At 38.2% G+C, this 21,590-nt stretch overlaps 2 long non-coding RNA genes across 3 annotated transcripts; one reads left to right on the plus strand and one right to left on the minus strand.

Annotated features, from left to right (window-relative positions):
* LOC122082812 lies at positions 1–3,378 on the minus strand. Of its 2 annotated transcripts, none has more exons than XR_006141409.1 (6): positions 3,116–3,378; positions 2,736–2,834; positions 2,558–2,616; positions 2,274–2,370; positions 1,869–1,974; positions 1–391 (listed from the first exon to the last, which is right to left on the minus strand). It is a non-coding gene; the product is annotated as an uncharacterized LOC122082812 (long non-coding RNA). The 2 variants fall into 2 exon arrangements; XR_006141408.1 differs by having other exon boundaries at positions 3,095–3,378.
* A 7,693-nt stretch (positions 3,379–11,071) lies between these two features.
* On the plus strand, positions 11,072–15,399 carry LOC122081070. The gene is made up of 2 exons (XR_006140992.1): positions 11,072–12,072; positions 14,771–15,399. It is a non-coding gene; the product is annotated as an uncharacterized LOC122081070 (long non-coding RNA).
* Positions 15,400–21,590: the final 6,191 nt, after the last annotated feature.

Below are 21,590 nucleotides of genomic sequence, written 5' to 3' on the forward strand. Positions count from 1 at the left end.
AGGATGCCACAACTGTATGCATTGACAATATTTGCTTGCAAAAAGATACAACAAAAAACAGAGTTTCTTCAAAAGATGAAAAAAAAGCACATCCCATAAATGTTGTCGGCGTTCATCAGTCTGAGGCCTAGAAGTTTCTAAGAAGAGGTCTTGGTGTTTACATGTCTCAGCAGCTAAGAAGAAGATGTTCTGCCTTGCTTTTCAACATCAATACAGGTCAAAAACCAGTAACAGAGGTGGAGGTAAATCCTGCTGAAGCACTGACATTGGCTGTGGTCAGAAGCTTCAGATTGGAATTCGAAATCATCGATCACAGTCTCCCAATTCTAGAATGAGATTGGCATCAATGGCTTCTCTATCTCTGCAAAACCATAGATGTGTAAATCTTGAACTGCACAGAACAAAATATATTTCAGCAGGATAGAAAACCAAACATTAAAAACCAAGGCAGAGGGATTCATTCAAGGGAAAGTCATAGTGAAAGAGGGTTTCATGAACAAACCAAACAGAAGTTGCATTGTTCTAAATTCCATTTAAAAGAGATGAGAAAGACAGAGAGTGCTTAATGAAGGAAGGGGTTTCATTGGTAGAAGGGGGAGGCAAGGGAGGAGGGATGAGAGGAGCAGATGGGGAGGGTATGGGGACACAGGTGAGGAGAGTGGGGGTAATTAACATATTTTTATTCCAAAATGAGTATAATAGGAAAGGGGGAAAAATGAACAAAATAAGGAGGTGGGTCGTGCATACAATCCAGTCCTCTATGGTATAATATATAAGCTAAGGAAAGAAATAAGAAACTGCTACGAGATTGAATAGTACTAATAAACAATAACATTGAGAAAAAAGATTCAGTAGAAGGAACAAAGAGAGAGAGAGAGTAGCAGTTCATTATTCCATCAAATTTCATAAAGAACTAGAGGGTTTACATCTCTTATTATTCCATAGAATCTCATAAAGAACTAAAGGGTTTAAATCCTCTACAAAGTTTAATGTGAAAGAACAGAGGAACTTTAAAAATAAGAACTTTTAACTGCTTTGGAACTCCTAACTTGACACCACAGTTTTAAAAATTGGAAACAAATGGCTGATACCAATTCCAATTCTGCCTAATTCGAATTGGCCGATTCAATGCGAATTTCTAGGGTTCAGGCCAATTACAGTGGATTGCAGATTACCGATTGAATCAGAATTGGCACTAATTTGAACCTTGCTTGACACCCTTTCCGAAAGAAAAAGAAACTATTAAGAATAGAAACCCCTTCGAATACTTTTAAATCAATTTAAGACTCATCTGAAAAACAAAATCAATACTTTCTACAAATATATGAAGGTCCCAATACTTAGAAAGTTAAGTAAACTTGTGCTATGCTGGGTACTGTCTGTATCCAGCATATGCACCATACATTTATAAAGATGAATCTTAAGCAGCACCATAGGTATATAAAAATGGTGCTGCTCAAGATTCATCTTTACATAACTATGGTGCATATGCTGGATACGGAAAATACACAATAGGTAAGAACCATTACTTTGGTATCTGTTGAATGTCCATCATCCACTTCATTCGATGTAGACTTGATTTTATATCTAGATCTCGTCAAGGTTGAGCCAAAAGGACTATAAATTTTTTCAAGCAATTAGACAAATGACCACACACACACACACACACACACACTATTAGTTTTTTTACATAGAGTATCGTATGGTCAATTTCTGTCTTCAACTCACCCCAGATTTGTGGCAGCGTAAACATTGCTTATTCTTTCAGGAATTTATGACTTCGAAAATAACTTCCCCATATGTTTAATACCCAGACACCCCATAGCAAGAATCTCTACAAACATCAGCAGCAAAAGAAATGGACTCACCTAATCAGTTGTTGAGTTTCTACTCCATGAAGGACGAACTATTTGTTGACCAATAATAGTTCCATGCAACCTTTGAATTATTTCTTCTGCAGAAGCACAGCATGGGCTGGAAATGTCAAATAACAACATAAGACAACCTTTTGTATAAAAGTTCAGCAAATAAAGAGGGGACAAAGTTGTTAGAAAGGATATAAAAATTAAGTATTAATGAAGTCAATAAAAAGACTAGCTTCTAGATTATCATTATTCAGCCGTACTATCAAGTGGTGTTAGTCTAATTAAATAGCCATCAGTCTGCACGAACCATTAAAAAAGAGAACAAGTAGCACCCATTTTTATCAGGACTTTTGAATCTTCTTAGATAATTATGGCAAACTAGTAAAACAAATGTTTAATTTCCTTTACCCAAAGGAATCTTAACATAGACAAGTTCCCCAAACTAAGAAAATATTTTCCTCGATCTCCTCCTCCGTAATATTAGGATAAAACCACTAACAAATATCTGCAGTAGAGAGATAAAGTATTAGAAAAAGGAAAAAAAAAGGGGGGGGGGGCAGCAAAGGGCAGCCTTTTTATCATCAATTTTACACTAATATCATGTAAGTGACTGAATTGGTCCTCAGATAAATTATTTATGTGTAAATAAACTGCGGAGAGAAGACAAGATAGGGATCCTGTAGAAGACATACTTGTGCAAACTTGGAGAGCTTAATGGCGGAGAGCTGGATTTTGGTCTGTCAGATGCTGCCTGTAAATGGCAAGGAAAGGGAAGAATTAACTGCCAACTCTTCAATCGGGCATAGGCCTAAAATCAAACTGAATTTAAATTTCATGGTGCCAAATTTAGATGGTAACTTAACTACAAACCTTATCCTTTGGACTGTCCAACTTTTAGCTATATATATAGGCAGTTTATTACTCTGGTGCATTATCATACTTCTTGAGCGACTTCTGATCCAAGACCACCTGATTCAGAACTTGAATGGATGAGTCACTGATCAAGTGTCATGATGATAGTACGAGCTCAGAAGGCCTATCATCTATGTACCCCAAGTTTGGCATGATTATTCAAATATATGATACCCAACATTGAGGGAAGTGATGCGGCCATAACACTTGAAATTACAAGGCGGTTAACATTGAGGGAAGTGAAAAGAACATCCATCCATTGAATATCTCAATGTAGATGTAAGCGACAACAGAGCAAGAAGCTGGAGCTTGAGTACTTGAAGATGTGATCAACATACCGCTGAATGCTCAGGCTGGGTATCCTTAAACCATGAAATATTGTAACTGAATCTTTCTTTTGCGTAGTCTCCAGTAACTTTTCATTCTTCCAAACAGATCTCTCCAGAAGCAAATATAGGATTGACAACACACGAGGTGGTTTTTGGGAACTTTAACTGACTCGATAAGACTGAAAGAATAATAAACTTCTGAGTGTCTAGCATCAAAATCAGGTGCAATGGTTCCCATATTCAAGTTGAACTGCCATAATACAAAGGTAGGAGAGACAATTGTTGGATTTATGGGCTATATTAATTATTCGGGTTGATTAAATGGGTGAGAGTCAAATTGCATGAACCGGTTCGGTCCACTCTCAAGCTTAGGGATATGCTGGCTCAACCCATTGTGGTTTAGGGTTTTGAGTGCAGGACAGTATTATAAATACTAGGTTTTGGGTCCCTACAACCATTATTCATTCTTCCCCACTTTACCACTAAAGTGAGAGAACCAAGGAGGTTTAAGGGGTTGTAGAAGATCCATAGCCAAGCCAATAGAGCGAAAGTGGGAGTGACCAACATCAATCATCTTCAGCATACTAGGTGAAAGGTACAAATCGATCCTCCATAATTTTATTAGATTCGTGTTCTTGTTTTTCCTGTGTGGTTTCCTCCATAGGGTTTCAATCTCAAACCCATAGGGAGTTCTAACAATTGGTATCAGAGCAGACCACATGGGACAAGAATCGATTGAATTTTTCTTGTACATGAAGATTTTGATTATTACTTAAAACCTGATTTGATTAAAAATCATGAAAATCATAAAAATCGTAATTTTACCATCACTTAAAAATCCTGTATGGAAAAACTTTCTTCACGAAAGTTGTAGATCACGAGAATACGGTCGCGGCGGTATGCCGCAAGTCACCGGAAACATCCGTACGCGCCGGCACGCGCCACCGGAAACCGGCTGCCGGAGGAGAGAGAAAAAAAATTCAAAAAAAAAAAACGGCGGCGAGGCATCGCCGGTTCAACTCGAAAACCCTACCGATTCGAACCGGTGACACAGTGGGTCAACTCATATGTACTATTTGACTCGGTCAAAGGTTGACCGGGTCGTTGACCAATTGACCCGAATTTGACCCGGAATTCATATGGCCGAACCGGTTGGTCTTGATTGATTTAAAAAAAAAAAGACTTGTTTGGTTTTTGTTCATTTTGGGTTTTTATTTAAACTACTTTAAATTTCATTTAAAGGTTCGTTTTAAGGCCAAATTGAAATCTGTTTTTTGCGTTGGATTCCTTGTTTCGGGCCACATTTAATGATCTAATTTTTTAATATGACATGTTTATTTGAAATTTTATGTTGTATTTAGTTTCAATCATTGAAACAAAAGGGCGTTTTTATTTAAACTACTTTAAATTTCATTTAAAAGTTCGTTTTAAGGCCAAATTGAAATCTGTTTTTTGCGTTGGATTCCTTGTTTCGGGCCACATTTAATGATCTAATTTTTTAATATGACATGTTTATTTGAAATTTTATGTTGTATTTAGTTTCAATCATTGAAACAAAATGGCATAAATCAATGCTTTGAAAAATATATATGTTATTGGTTACCATGAAATTGAGAAGTTTTTTTTTTTTAAATTGAGATATGTTAATATGGAAAAGGGTGTAAGCTTCCGCTCATTCTTAGTTGCAAAGTAATTTTGCTTTAGGAAACCATGAAATGATGAGGTGGAATCCACCAAAGTGGTACATCTTATTATTTCATGATTTTCCACAGGGAAACAATGTAGGTGACATTTGCCCAAAGGTGATGTCACCAAAGTTAAGAAAATGACAGTAACCTAGAGGTTCCTAAGCCCAAAGGTGAGGGGATTTCAAAAGTTATTGTTCTTTTCACAGTAAATATAAATTTACAAGAGGACCAGTGCATTCTTAGCCCAAAGGATAGGAATGTAGTTGCGGTTGTGACTCTTGTATGGTTATTGTTGTCCTAGTGACATTTATATGTATGTTTTGAACATAAAGATATACATCTCCAATGGGAAAGATATGATAGAACTGAGTGAAACCCACCAAAGTGGTACATTCAGTTCGATTGTATCTTCTCCAACAGTAAAGGTGATACTTTCCCAAAGGTTATGTCATCAAGGTTTGAGGATAATCATCCACATTTCAGAAAGGGACATTGAATTTGGAGTTCTTTTGCCCAAAGATGATTGAATTCCAAAGTTAGTGTTGTTTTCACAGTTAAAAGAATAATATAAGAGCATCAGCTAATTCCTGTCCCAAAGGATAGGGATACATTTTTAGTTGTAACTCTTATTTAAAATATATTGATGGTATTACATGCTTTTATATTATGGTTTATATTTTGATATTTGGCATGTATTGTGTTGTTGTTACTACTGTAGTAAGATGGCAGTTCCCTCAAGTTATGTATCTTCCATCCCAATACTCACTGGTAACAACTATCAAAAGTGGGTGGAGGAATTAGAATTGCATTTAGGTCTTCTTGACTTAGACTTGGCACTTAGGGAGCCTAAACCTGAGCCTCTCACAGACTCGAGCAGAAGTGCTGAAAGGACCAAGTTTAAGAAATGGACTGAAGCAAACAGAAAGTGCATACTGGTTTTAAAAAAGGCAGTTCCTGAAATTATACGTGGAAACATAGAGATCAAAGACACTGCAAAAGAATTCCTGGATGCTATTAAAGGTAGATTTCAACACAACAAGAAAGCTGAGAAAACCACATTGATGACCAGGCTAATGAATACAAGGTATGATGGATGTGGGAGTGTTAGAGAATACATTTTGGGTGTAGCTACTGATGCTGGTAAACTTAAGGATCTTGGAATACAGATCGATGAAGAATATATTGTACACATTGCACTGAATACCCTCCCTAGTCAGTATAAGGTTATCCAATCTACCTACATTGCACTGAAGGACGATTGGAGCCTAAATGAGCTCATTTCCATTTGCACTCAAGAGGAAGAAAAATTGAAACAAACTAGGTTTGAGAGTGCACATGCAACTTTTCACAAGGGATCTTCTGGTGGACCAAGCAGAAGGAACAAAAATTTTTCCAACAGGGGAAGCGTCAAGCCATATGACAGGACTAATAGCTCTCAAGAACTTGACACATCTCAAAAGGCTCAGGATGAAGAGAATACCAACAACGTAGAGTGTTTTTGGTGCCATAAGAAAGGACATGTGAAGAAGGACTGTTTTATTTTCAAGAAATGGTTAGAGAAAAGGAAGAATTCTGGGGTTGATAAGCAGAATGATACTAATAAAGGGTGAGGTAGACTGATCATCAGCAATTGAGAGCAAGTAAAATTTGGTCACATCAAGTAGTTAGGATTTCTTTACATACAGTTATTTGAAATGCTTGATTAGTGGGAGTTCTGGTTTTGTTTAGTATTTGTTTATGTTTTGAACTTTAGCCCATATGCTTTGGGGCACAGTTTGATGAATTATGGTTAAGTTTTAGCATTTACATTATGCACAGTTATTTCTTGAAATATTTGGTTTATGATTTCATTTGAAAATGTTTTTATAGGCAGTAATTGTCTCAGTTTATAGGCAATATTTTGCCACAATTCAAAAGGTAATGTTTGCCACATTTTAAGACAGTATTTGTCACAGTTCATAGGCAATATTTGTCACAGTTTATAGGCAGAAGGCCACAGTTAGATATTAACCACAGGTCAAAGGCGATTTGCCATAGTGAAGGTTAATATCTCAGTTAAGGACCTACATAGAATGACAACAGTGTAATTTGAGGATATGTCAATGTTTCTATGATGGTATCCCACATAGATTCGTGTTAAGAAACTTACTTATGTTTGTAATAACAGAAAGTTGTATGCCGTATATTGAGGTGTATCTTCTGCTGTTATTCGATGTGAGTGGTTTTTTAACTGAATCACAGTAAGAGTGGTTAATGTAATAAGATTCTATGGCCACACCAATTTAAAAGACATCCTTATAATTAATGTAGCCCAAGTGGGAGATTGTTGGATTTATGGGCTAAATTAATTATTCGGGTTGATTAAATGGGTGAGAGTCAAATTGTATGAACCGGTTCGGTCCACTCTCAAGCTTAGGGATATGCTGGCTCAACTCATTGTGGTTTAGGGTTTTGAGTGCAGGACAGTATTATAAATACTAGGTTTTGGGTCCCTACAACCATTATTCACTCTTCCCCACTTTACCACTAAAGTGAGAGAACCAAGGAGGTTTAAGGGGTTGTAGAAGATCCATAGCCAAGCCAATAGAGCGAACGTGGGAGTGACCAACATCAATCATCTTCAGCATACTAGGTGAAAGGTACAAATCGATCCTCCATAATTTTATTAGATTCGTGTTCTTGTTTTTCCTGTGTGGTTTCCTCCATAGGGTTTCAATCTCAAACCCATAGGAAGTTCTAACAGATTGTTCTTGATGCAAAATTGCGATGGGCGTCTGACCAGGACCAACTGATTAACCCGACACTTTTAAAGCTTCTTTAGGGATGAATGTGTCATTAGTCAGTTTAGCTCGATTATTTTATTTGGGTGATTTTAATTAAATATTCAAAAAGTTTTGGATTTGGTGATTTTGTAGATTAGATAGATTATTTTCTTTAATTATTGAAAAAAATTGGGATTTTGTGATTTTGCTAATTAGCCCGATTATATAGTCTATTAATCAATAAAGTTTTAGATTATGTGGTTTTGTGATTTTTCAAAATTTTAATATCAAGTTGTTGGTCTTGCTGTGGGTATTCGGTATTTGGTACAATTTGGGCAGCCGCAGGGTCTCTAGGTGTGGGTAAGAAGACGCTGTTCCTACCTGCAAATCCTCGTTAACTTCAGATGAGACTTTTATCTTATATATAAATACAAAATATTTATATAAGTTTCATAGAAACTTTTGACTCGTGCAATAGATATAATTGTTAATATATTTATTTATAGTCCATTTATGTCTGTGCTTCTCTGTATAAATTATATTAATAATCTTAGTTCTCATGACTAGATAGTGTATTATTGTGCCTATTTTCTTAGGGCTAAGGGCTGAAGTTTCCAATGATATGGGGAAAACACAACTACTACCATACAATAGCATCATTTCAAGACAGAAACTCAATGTCCTTGTTTGGTTTTAATTCTAGTCATAATAAGTGTATTGTTACAAGCCCTTGTGTTTAGCTACAATGTTTCTTGTTGAACTCTCTTTATATTTATATTTTATGGTTCAAACGAATAATCTTGCCCCACATGCTTGTTCTGTTGTCCACATTCAAGACTAAGATTACACTTGAAAATCCTATTAATAAGTTTTAATAAAAAGTAAAAAAGATAAATAAGGCACAATCATGCAGACTAAGACTACAAAGTATGCTAGTAATACATTCAATATTTAAAAAATGTCAATTGAAAAATATTTTTCAAAAAATGATTCAATGAAGTTACTGCATTGATTTTCTTTAAGTTACCATACATTCAATGATTCAATGAAAAATATTTTTCAAAAAATATAGTTACTACATTGATTTTCTTTAAGCTACCATGTAGACCCAACGTTGGGCATTATTGATGATTCAATGAAGTCAGAAAAATTAGAAATGTATAACCTGTGTGTGGGTGAACGGGGAGAGTATAGTCCCAAAGTGGTGGAAACTTGTAATCCTAAGACTTATAATCATTATTCTAAGAGAGAATAGAGCAACACTAAAGACAACAATCATATCAACTACATGGTCGGCCATCCAATTAACATTTGAATAAGACTAGCCCTTGTTTCCAATAGAACATAAATGCAGAAACGTTGGTGTCACAAATGACTCTAATTCCAAACAGTGAATAGAGGATCTAAAACTTTTGTTGTTAAAGCTAAAATTTGTTAAATAGATCACTCCAAGAAGTTATAGAGAGCCCTTAAGGAGAGTAGAATGTAAAATCTAAATAATTCAGCCCATTAGCTAGATTATCAAATGGTCTAAGCTACCATGTGGACACAACGTTGGGCAGTATTGATGATTGAATGAAGTTTGGATAAATATGCTAAACAGAATAATTGAAAATGTAGAACCTGTGTGTGGGTCAGCGGGGAGAAAAGAGTATAGTCCCAAAGTGGTGGAAAGTTGTAATCCTAAGACTTTTAGTTACTGTTGTAAGAGAGAATAGAGCAACACTAAATATAGAAACATTGGTGTCACAAACGGCTCCAGACTTTGCCTATTTTGAAATATTATTAAATTCCTTACAGTTAATAGAGGATCTCAATTTTTTGTTGTCAAAACTAAATTTTGTTCGATAGATCACTCTAAGAAGTTGCAGAGAACCCTTAAGAAGAGAGGAATAATAAGTATAAATAATTCCGTCTATAAGCTGGGTTATCAAATGGGTTAAGCTACCATGTAGACCCAACGTTGGGCAGTATTGATTATGGACTGAAGTTTGGATAAATATGCCAAACAGAAAAATTGGAAATGTAGAGCCTATGTATGGGTGGGCGGGGAGAAAAGAGTATAGTCCCAAAGTGGTGAAAACTTGTAATCCTAAGACTTGTAGTCATTATTATAAGAGAAAATAGAGCAACACTAAAGACAACAATCATATCAACTACTTGGTCTGCCATCCAATTAACATTTGAATAGGACTGACCTTTATTTTTAATACAACACAAATGTAAAAATGTTGGTGTCACAAACAACTCTGATTCCTAACAATGACTAGAGGATCTTAATTTTTTGTTGTCAAAACTAAATTTTGTTAGATAGATCACTCCAAGAAGTTATAGAGAACCCTTAAGAAAAAAGGAATGAAAAATATAAATAATTCAGCCCATTAGCTAGGTTATCAAATGGACTAAGCTACTATGTAGACCCAACGTTGGGTAGTATTGATGATTGAATGAAGTTTGGGTAAATATGTCAAATAGAAAAATTGGAAATGTAGAATCTATGTGTGGGTGGGTGGGGATAAAAGAGTATAGTTTCAAAGTATGGAAAGTTGTAATCCTAAGACTTGTGGTCATTGTTCTAAGAGATGATAGAGTAACACTAAATGTAGAAACGTTGGTGTCACAAACAACTCTAGATTTTTCCTGTTTAAAAGATAATTTAATTCCTTACAATGAATAGAGGATCTAAATTTTTTGTTGTCAATGTTAATTGTGTTCGATAGATCACTCGAATAAGTTGCAGAGAGCCCTTAAGAAGAGGAAAATGAAGAATATAAATAATTCAGCCCATTAGCTGGGTTATCAAATGGACTAAGCTATCATGTAGACCCAATGTTGGGCGGTTTTTATGATTAAATGAAGTTTAGATAAATATGCCAAACAGAAAAATTGGAAATGTAGAACTTGTCTATGGGTGGCCAGGGGAGAAAAGAGTACAGTCCCAAAGTCGTGGAAAGTTGTAACCCTAAGACTTATAGTCGCTGTTTTAAGAGAGATAGAGCAATATTAAAGATTACAATCAGATCAGCTACATGGTCGGCCATCCAATTAACATTTGAATAGGACTTGGCCCTTGTTTCCAATAGAACAAAAATGTAGAAACGTTGGTGTCACAAATGACTCCAGACTTTGCCTATTTTGAAAGATAATTTAATTCTTTACAGTAAATAGACGATCCAAGTTTTTTGTTGTATGTTAATTTTTTTTGATAGATCACTCCAAGTTGGAGAGAGCCCTTAAGAAGAGGGGAATGATAAATATGAATAATTCAACCCATTAGCTAGGTCATCAAATGGACTAAGCTACCATGTAGACCCAACGTTGGGCGGTATTGATGATTGAATGAAGTTTGGATAAATATGCTAAACAGAAAAATTGGAAATATAGAAATTGTGTGTGGGTGGGTGGGTGGGTGGGCGGGAGAAAATAGTATAATCCCAAAGTGTTGGAAAGTTGTAATCCTAAGACTTGTAGCAATTGTTTCAAGAGAGAATAGAGCAACACTAAAGACAACAATCAGATCAGCTACATGGTCGGCCATCCTATTAACATTTGTATAGGACTTGGCCCTTGTTTCCAATAGAACACAAACAACTCCAAACTTGCCTATTTTGAAAGATTATTTAATTCCTTACAGTTAATAGAGGATCTAAATTTTTTGTTGTCAAAGCTAAATTTTGTTCGATAAATCACTCAAAGAAGTTAGAGAGCTCTTAAGAAGAGAGGAATGAAAAATATAAATAATTCGGCCCATTAGCTGGGTTATCAAATGGACTAAGCTTGGGTATATAAAGGGAAATTTTAATTTTTTTTCTGGCCTATGCCTTGTGACACGGGTAAATCCTACTGGTTATTGGATCAATCATGTGTTATTATGTTCATCTAAACTTCTGACTTGATCGCAAAATATGTACTAATCAGGTTGAAAACTTGTAAACTTAACCTGGTTTTGTATCATACATGAGGTCTTGTAATTAAATTACTTAATGTAAGCTTACCAATAATGATTAGAAAATCAAGACGTTCACAACGTTAATGATAGAAACCTTGCATTATTTGAGTTTTTGATTAATTTAATCACATTATTTTGGATTAATGTGTTAGTTATACATTTTAATTATCAGTAGTGCTTGTGCATGCATGCAAGATAAAAGCAACATAGAGACATGAACTCCTCCTCCTCCTCTACCTCCTGTTTTGTCTCTCTTCCCTTGTGGTTATCGCAGATACCCACATTCCGAGTGAGGCTAGGCTGGACAAGACGGTTTGCCTGCATGGGTGAAAGCCGGAGCCTGACATTTTCTACAAGATAAACTACAATCAGATGTTGTGGTGTCGACTGATGGGACAGGGGATTATCAAAAGATAATAGATGCAGTGGAAGCTACCCTCAACAACAGCGGATGTGGGTATGTCACCCATGTGAAGAAGAGCCTGTACTTGGACATTGTCAAAGTCAATTCGAGCAAATTGAACTTGATGTTGATCAGAGATGGAAGTAACAACACCATCATCTCCGGTAATCGTAAAAATGACGATGTCCACTAGGACACCTTTACGTGAATCTCAAAGTCATTTTTTCCAATTGAACTATAATTTATTATTTATTTGCTAGAACTATAGTTTATTGTTTGTAAATTCAAATGATACAAACTCAACATATGAAACCCCATAAACTAATGCAGAAAAATAAAGAGGAATCTTTTATCCACCCATGGAAAAGAAAAAACTAAGTTGGAATCAAACAAGAAAATAAGGTCTAGAACTCCAAACAAGACTAATTTTTTTTTCTTTTTTCCTTTTTGGGTACCCCGTTGTAGAAGGTCCACAACACAAAGGCATGTATAGAGAAATAATCAGAGAACAATATCACATGAACAACTACATCATTCTAGGTACATAACAAGGCTCTTGATAACCTAAGAGTCCAACAATAAGAAATATTAACAAGTCAAACTTTTGTCATAGTGCTAATGATACCAACCCCTTCCCAAAATGTTGTAGATTAAATGATGAGGGAATATTCCCTGAAATTGAAATGAACAAAAGAGCGCTACCTCACCTATACACATAGTTATCAATTCGGCCGAATAATTCGCGAATTATTCGGCCGAACCAAATTTTTCCGAATTTTATCAAAAATTCAGACCGAATCCGAATTAAAAATAAAATTCTTTAAAATTCGCGACTTTTTCCAAAATGAATATAAATCGCGAATAATTCGGACCGAATCCGAATTGAACCGAATTATTCGGTCCATTTAAACATTATTTTTTAAAAAAAAACCAAAAATAAAAATAAAAAAATAAAAAAAACAATTAAAAAAAAAAAAAACCCAATAAGCTTTTTTGACCGAATCCTTAAATTAATCAATCGAATTATTCCGAATAATTCTCCGCCCGAATAATTCCCGAATCCGAATTTGCTAACTATGGTCAAGAGTCAATGTAGAATCAACATAGCATAAAAATAAATAGACTCAACATGGTAAAAAAATAACAAGACTCGATCACGAATCGTTTGAGTCAAATAAGAGGTATTTTTACTTGAATCATTATAAACTCAGCGAATCTAATCATTTTTTTTTTAAAATACAATCAAACTGGTTCAGTTACTTGTTGATGGTTGTGTAATTGAACTAGTTGATGGTTGAGTAAATAAATCAATAAATGTAAAAATAAAAGTGCAAATTGTAAAATCATAAAAACTTTTAACTTGCAAAGGGCAAGCCGTTTTGTGAATGCATGATGTGTTTCCTTTGAACAGGTATAAATGTGACATTGGTATGCTTAGGGGCACGTTATATCATCAATTTTGGGAGGAGCTGACTAGGTCTAAGAAAGGATTGGTTTTGTGTACTCTATTTTGTCCTATCAACCCCTCTTTTACCAATTATGACATTATTTGGAACTCAACTTCGAGCTAGATACCAATTTCAGCATTGATATCATCAATGATTATATTGTGATGACTTTTTTCTAAGGGTTCTGTTGATGGCAATTCCAAAGGTGGATCCTTAGTTAAGAGTTTCTTCTCTATTTTATGTTCTACTGATGCCAATGTTGAAGGTAAAATACAAGATTTTAGCTATTTTTATGTGCCGTCTAAGTATGCTTGAGTATGCTTGGGTGTTAATCATGTAGATTAATTATTTTTCTTTTTTATTATTAATATATTAATTTTCTGATTATTAGCAAAAAAAGAAAAAAACAATGGAAAAAAAAAAAAACCCCAATAAGATTTTTTGACCGCTTTTTTGACCGAATCCTTAAATTAATCGTCCGAATTATTCCGAATAATTCTCCGTCCAAATAATTCCCGAATCCGAATTTGCTAACTATGCCTATACATAGAAAAGGGGAAGAACGGGGGAGGGGGAAGGGGGGAGGGGGGGAGATGATGCCCCTTGTGAAATATAAATATCCCACCCTTGTTTTGATGCCCCAATGTCTTCCCCCATTGGCTCCTGGCCCACAATAGTGTGGGGTGCAACCATAATTTCTGATTGTGACTCTCTCTCTCTCTCTTATTGTGATTGTATCTGTTAGTGCAAGATTCCATTTCTGAGCCAAGGTCTACAACTTCCTCTCTAGAACAGTGATCTGCACCACATAGGTTAGAAACTAGTATGGAGTCCCCTCCGGGAAAAAGGCTCCAATGCCAAAGTTAGATTCAGAAAATAGGAAAAGCTATACTGGTTCCTTCTATTACTGATTGTTCACCTTTCACCTCTAATGTGTGTTCATTTTATAGTAATTCTAGCCCTCTTCTCATTGGCTGACCTATCCACTTGTGGCTGAGCTGGCTATCTTTGTAAGGGTATTGATCATAGATTGGTTAAATAACTGTCAAGGTTGCGCTGGTTAATGAGCATGTTCTAGACCAGAGGACAATAATGTTGATGTGGATCTTTATCTTGCGATCATAGCCATGGTCGAGTAATTGATCCTCGTGGTCAAATCCGCTCTTCCCGAGCATGGAACTTGGTTCGGTGTTTGACCGACCAATGGCCATTTTTACTCCTAGGTCGTGGCATATATATTATGGTATATTAGTATCCATAATTTCTTTTCACATAACAAATAAATGATACTATACTCTAGTCTTTGGTGTTATCGATTCATTGCCAAAGATCTGATTTTTAATAACACAACAAGTTCCTAAATGAACCAATCATTGGCACTCCTATCGCAATCTAATCAATTAGCATTCTTCAGATGTGGTATTAGGGGATACCAGGACACCTTCTGCACTCACTCCCAGCACCAGCTCTACCATGAGTGTTGCATCATTGGCACCATCGAATTCATCTTTGGCGATGGGACTGCAGTATTCTAGAATTACGAGATCTTGGCCAAGATGGGCCGCTCGGAACAAAAGAACATGAACACCGCCCACAATTGCAAGAGCTTCAACGAAACCATTGGCTTCTCCTTCCAATTTTGCAACATTTCTGCTGACTTGGACCTGATTGCTTTTGATTACTCCAACCTGACTTACTTGGGCTGACCATGGCACTGCTACTCACAGACCGTCTTCATGCAGTCTCATATCAGTAGCGCCATCAGTTCTGAAGAGTTGCTGGAGTGGGAGGAGTAGGGAGATTTTGACAACACACTCTTCTATGCAGAGTACACAAATTGGGGGTCAGGGCCTGACCTGAAAAAGAGGGTCAAGTGGCCTGGATTCCATACCATCAGCTCCACTCAAGCCGACATATTTATTGTTGCTAAATTCATTGATGGCAAATCATGGTTACCTTCCACCATTGTTAATTATACATCCTATTTGACCGCATAATAATAATAATAATAACAACAATAGGTGTGGCCATTATTTATAACCATATATTTTGAGTAATAATAAGGGAAAAACTGTTTGTAACAAGTGATGGTTGTAACCATTCCAAAACAGAAAAAAATTAAGGCAGTTACAAATGATGGTTGTAAGGCTACGTTTGGTAGTCATCCAGACAAATGTTAGAGACATTTTTCCGTCTAACTTGGGCTGCATTTGGTAGTCATCCAGAAAAATGTTTCTGACGTTTTTCCGTTCTATGGGAACAAAAAAATAGAATAAAGCATTTGATGCCAACTTTGTGTTTTTTTTTTTTTGTTTTTGAAGGAAAAGGGGGGGGGGAAACGAAAAGGGAACGCTAGAAACACAAAATAATGGAATGAAGAAACCTTGTTCCGTCATTTTGGTCTTGTTCCAAATACAATAAAAGTGAACAAATAGGATAATCGTTCCTGAAACAGGTTCACCAAACACCATTTTTTTGTTTTAAAACGGAATTTTGACACAAAAATTGAAATTTTTGTTTTTTTACACAAAACGTCATTTCTAAAACTGAATGACTACCAAATGCAGCCTAAACATATTTTTATTTCACTTGTTACCCTTCGAATTTATTTATCACTTTGTCTAAAGTTTGGGAAGAAGCTCCATCTTTTGTGTTTCTGATGTAAGCTGGGATTTGCAAAAATGTCCCAGATACAGATTTATGTAAATAGTCTTTTTGGTTGAGCTTTTGTTCTGCTGATGGCCATGTCGAAGGTAGATGAAACTCAATAGTATTTTTTTCTTGTATTCTCTCTTTTATTTGATTTAATGAAATTCATTTACTGATCCTTAGCAAAAAAGTATATTGTAATTTTAACCCCTTCTTTCTCCTTCTCCCCATTTTTCTACATCTCTGCTACTCCTCCCTTCACTCTCTCCTCCTTCTACGGCTCCCTGCCTCCCATCTCACCTCACCCCACCTACTCCCTCTCTCTCTCTCTCTCTCTGCTAAAGATGTTAACCCAAATCAAACCTGGGCATGACCTCTAACTTGATCCGAATGGGTTACACTCGAAGCTGTCCCCTTGAAGTCCGTGGCACCCTTCCGTAGGAACCGAGATGGATTGAAAGATGGCTCTTGAAATTGGCTGATTTTTCATACCCTAATTTATTATAAGATTAATGGCATATATTATAACCCAGAACTGGATTAAATTATGAGATGATCAGTGCAAGTATCCCATGGGGGTACCATGTTCCCCAACTAAGTTGATTCGCAAGTTGATTAATCTCAGGCTAAACGCAGGGGCTGCTCAAGCTGCCGTTGGCATCTGAGTTGGATACGGTTCTCCTATGGAGTGCTGGTCACCATCCTCATCTCCCTATCATCTCACCTCCTCGGCATCTGGCAGCACAATGGTGGATTAATGACTTGTGCCTTATGAAACAGGTCCCCTGCACATTCAGAGCAAGACCCAGTTGCTGTCAACCTCTCCACCCTGCGACGACTATGGTCATGAAGCATTAACCCTCCTTGCGAACATGCAAAGTCACCAAGCGATCCTTGAAGTTTAGAAATGTAGAGGCTGGTCCATATATAGGGGGAGTAAGATCTCTCCGGGGACCTATTTTATTAGGATTTTCTGTCGGTGATTGAAGGTGTAGTTGATTCGCTGAGAAGGAGGATGGATCAGTAATTGAAGGTCCCTTGCAGCTGGGGGCTTATATGTCGGATTTCTACAAAAAAAATTCATATGGCCATTTCTTTCAGAAGGGGAAGATCATCTCTGCAAACATAGGCATGGATTCAGAGTTGACAAATCTAATGCAGTCTATGATGCATGGTGGGGTATGGGATTAAAATTGGACGCGCAGAAAGCATACGATACCTTGTCTTTGATGTTCTTTTTTTTTTGGTTCTCAGGAAGAATGAATTTTCAGATAAGTGTGTGTGGTGGATGGATGAAATTCTGATTTCATCTCAGATCTCTGTGTTGCTAAATGGCGATCAAGTTGGCTATTTTGGAGTGGGGAGGTGGCTTTATCAAGGAGACCCATTTTGCCCAATTTTTTTTTATCTTAGCAGAAGAAGTTTTATGTAAAGGGATTAAGCATCAATTAAATGAGGGACAAATCAAGTCTCTTCTAGGTCCAAGAGGGGTTCCTGTGCCTAGTAATTTGCTTTTCACGGAAGATATCTTCATTTTTATGGACGTCTCGGGAAGTTATGTGCGATTTTTTTCTTTTATATCAGGAGTTTTCAGCGTAGAAAATAATAATAGAAAAGAGTAAACTCTTGTTTGGAAGAGTTGGCCCATAGAAAAGGAACTATTTCAGAGACTTGTAATCCTGTTTTCTCTCTTCCAACTCGATACCTAGGGGTTGAGATATTCAAGGGGCATTTCTATAAGGATAGAATTGTCTCTACGATGGATAAGATTACTGGTCGTCTTCAATGATGGAAGGGGAAATTGCTTTTGATGGCTAGGTGGATGGCTGAGTCAATAGATTTGGGCAGAGCCCGTTTGTGACGAACACCAGTGAGTAAGAATGGTATCAGAGCCTTTCCCCTCCCCCTTCTTCGACTAAGGTCCGTCTCCGGCGGCCGACCCTTCTCGGTTCGAACCTCTTGTAGTCCAACGAATGTTCTAGGCCACGCCCTATTGCAGGTTACTCCGTAGGTATAGTTCTCTGGTGACAGAGAAAGAACCTTTGAGCGATGGGTTCTCAGGCCAAAGAGTGGCTGTTTTATACCCTGTAACGGCTCAGGTTGATCTGTCTCTGAGACCTTAACCTCCGGGGGTCCTGATCGGCCTCGACTAGGCATCCGTTGATCTACTTGAGTTTCACCGACGGGAAGTGCTGCTCGGATTTGGATTATTGCCCTCTTTACGGTATGCCTCTTTCCCGACGTTCTACGTCGTCTCGAAGTTCTTCTTCGTCTTCCTCTTCGACCCCTTCTTCTTCCCGGTCTTCCTCTTTTTCATCCATAGAGTCCCTCTATGAATTTGATTATCTTCCTGATGATCAAATCATCCCTTCAACCCCTTCCCCTCTCCTAAACCCATATACTGTCTTCCCAAAGAAGACTTCTTCCTCAGCTACCTGGAAAACCCTGCTAGCCCCTAGAAAGAAAACCCCTCCGGTAAAGGAACTTGTTTAGGCTTCCCGATGTGAACTCCATCACATCCCTGCCACCACAAAGGAACAACTGTTCACCTTGGAGATCCCGACTAACTTCATCCCTGATTGGCAAAACCAGGGTTATACCCATCTCCACTTTGGTGCAATCAAGTTTGCTCTTACTTTCCATGGCAGGAAAGGCCTTCCCGTGTTCTCCCGCATAGCCCTTCTCGACAGTCGCTTTCTCCGGTATGAACATGCCGTGGTTGCTACTGTTCAGACTACCCTGAACGCAGGAACAATCTTCCTTACTTTGTACCCAAACTTTAACATAGCCTTAGCAGATCCACTTCTTCCTTCAGCCCTAAAGTTTCAGATCCAAATCTCTGGATCTCCACTTGCCCCTACGGCTTTAGCAGGTACTATCCACTACCAGTTGGCTTATCGGTTACAAAACCATGCCTTTGACCTCTCGAAAGGCCAATCTGAGGATGCTCTATTCCTCTCGGTAGACTCTGACCATGTTCCGAGCCTTACCTATGTACCAAGACAAATTCCAAGAGACGAACTCCTTCGTCTCCTACCTTCTTCTTGGGTTACGGCTTATGAACAGCAGATGGCTACCCAGCAACCTGCTCCCGTAGAACCCCTCCAGTCTACAGACCCACAGTTTATCACTCACCCTTCTGGTGAGGTTGAAATTAGGTTTCCTCCGCCACAACCATTGCCAACACCTTTTCCGACCAAGTTTCAGGGTATGATTCAACAAGATAAGATTCCAATCAAATCTTTTGATGCTCATGGCAACCCTGTTTACTATTTCTCCGATCCGGTCTCCGGTCATAAATACTTTGACCTCTGCGACTGTGATGATTGTCTCCAGGACTCTGATGATGACGAACTCTATCGCCCCAAAAGAAAGTCCTCCCAGACTATTCTCAGGGACCGATATGAGTCAGGAGATACCACAGTTGGCCCCTTAAGCACAGAAGCCCGGTATCCTTTTCTGGTCAAATATGGAAACCCTCTTTCAGAACCCTCTTATGTTCCACCTCCGGTCTGTAAACCTCCTTCCCCACCCAAACCACCGTCACCTTTGGTTCCCCCTTGTTGTATGTATGCTCCAGGATCGTCTTCTTCTTCTCCTGTGAAGAATTTCCCTGGTCCTACAGATTATGGTCCTGATTCTCATGGTATCCGTCATGTTTGGAAAGTTAAACCACCAATTCTTCCTTCTGGACAACCAAAAGAGATCTCCCCAGCGGAAGCAGCTCTTAATTGGCAAAATGAAAATGCCATAGTCCAAAACCAGTACTTGGAACGTATTCTTGCTACTACCCAGCACACTCATAGTACTGTTGGCCGGCATACTCAGTTGATTCAATCTTTGAAAACTGAGATGGATCAAGTCCATATGGAACTCGCTGGTATTGCCTCCTCGACTGCTGATACAGCTCAGGCCTTTGCCCTTATAGGCCAAAAAGAGAAACACCTGCGGTTTCTTGAAGCACAGCTTCACAGCCTTCAACAGGCTCCACCTCAGGCAGCAACCTCTAGTCGACAGCAGCCTCTTCCATTAACAGTTCCCAGTATGACTCCTCAGGATCCTTTTGCCATGTATACTATCCCGACTCCCCCGGTGGCTTCACAGAGATCTTTTCCCCTTGAAGAATTGAAAGCCCTACAACGTCAGCAACGAAATCTGAACCCCAGGCAACAGCAACAGAAACAGAAGAACCCAGCCTTGGAAAAATCCCTTCCCCCGCAATTCCAACCATATCCTATGGCTGTTTCTTATCCTGCACCCACACCACCTATCCCAAGCTATCCATCACCCTTACCTTCCCCTTCACCTTCACCTTCTCCACCGCGAACCAAACCTAAATATCCTCCTATAGGAGCCATAACCCCTTCTGGTGATGATGTCCTCACAGATCTCCTCACCACTTTAGCCCTCCAAGATCCAACACCTGTCCCTTCTTTTATGAATACAGGCCAGGATCCTCCAGCTCCATATCCTGCACCTCCTACTGTTGATGAGATGGATGGTGATCAGGATGACCCTATGGTCCATAATCCTGAACCTGCACCACAGCCCCCTCCCACATATGCTCCATTCTCAAACCAAGACCCCAAACAGTTCTTCACCTTGGATGATGTCCCTGTCTCTAAGTGGGCATCTAGGTTTGCTGATTTTCATGCCTGGATTAATGCTGAACTCTTACAAGAAGGTGCTACAGCAGTCAGTGTTCTGACTAAGTTTGTTGCCCGACTTCAAGGAAAACTCAGGGAATGGTATTTAGCTCTTGGTGGTTATCGGCAATTACAACTTGTCCAACTCCCTGAAGGCCAGTTCATTACAGTCTTATATCAAGAATTCCTTGGCCCTGTCTCGAATGATATCACAAAGGCTCGAGAAGAGTTTTTACAGCTCAAATGTTGTTCTCTGGCTCGTCCAGATCTGGACAAACACTATATTCGTATGACAGACCGATTCCATAAGATTGGTGGCCTTGATGATGAGAACCTCAAGCAGATCTTCCTCAACTCACTTCCAGATCCCCTTGGTGCTGATACTCTGCAGTTCCTGAGAAACCAGAACATTGCTCTCGCCTCTTGCAGCATCGGCTCCTTATACAGCTTTGCTCTCACAGCTCTTGACAAACTCTGTAATGTCAAGAAAATCTGGAAAGAGTTACAGTCCAAGTCTGACAAAGTGTCATCAGCCTGTGACACTTCCTGGATGAAAATTAAATGTAAAGGTTCTGATCACAACTGTGCTTGTCCGACAAAGAAGCCTTTCCACCATAAGCAGTTCTTTCCCTCCTCCAGAAAGCACAAGAAACGGTTTCCGTTTAAGCCATCCCGGTATAAACGGTTTAAACCACAGTGGAAATTCCTTCGGAAAAAACAGTTTCGAGGGAAACCCAAAAATACTTCTTGCTTCATCTGTGGAAAAGATGGACATTTCGCAAAAAATTGTCCCAATAGAAGTAAGAAAGACAAGGTGCTCCATATGCTTGCCTCTCTCCATCATGATGATCTACAAGATGCTGATCTTGAATCTCTGTATTCCTTAGATACAGAGCCTACGGATCTCTCCCTCTTTGCTATTGACTATCCGGATGAGGT

This window comes from Macadamia integrifolia, chromosome 6 (assembly GCF_013358625.1).
Source record: "Macadamia integrifolia cultivar HAES 741 chromosome 6, SCU_Mint_v3, whole genome shotgun sequence".
Classification (NCBI taxonomy): Eukaryota; Viridiplantae; Streptophyta; class Magnoliopsida; order Proteales; family Proteaceae; genus Macadamia; species Macadamia integrifolia.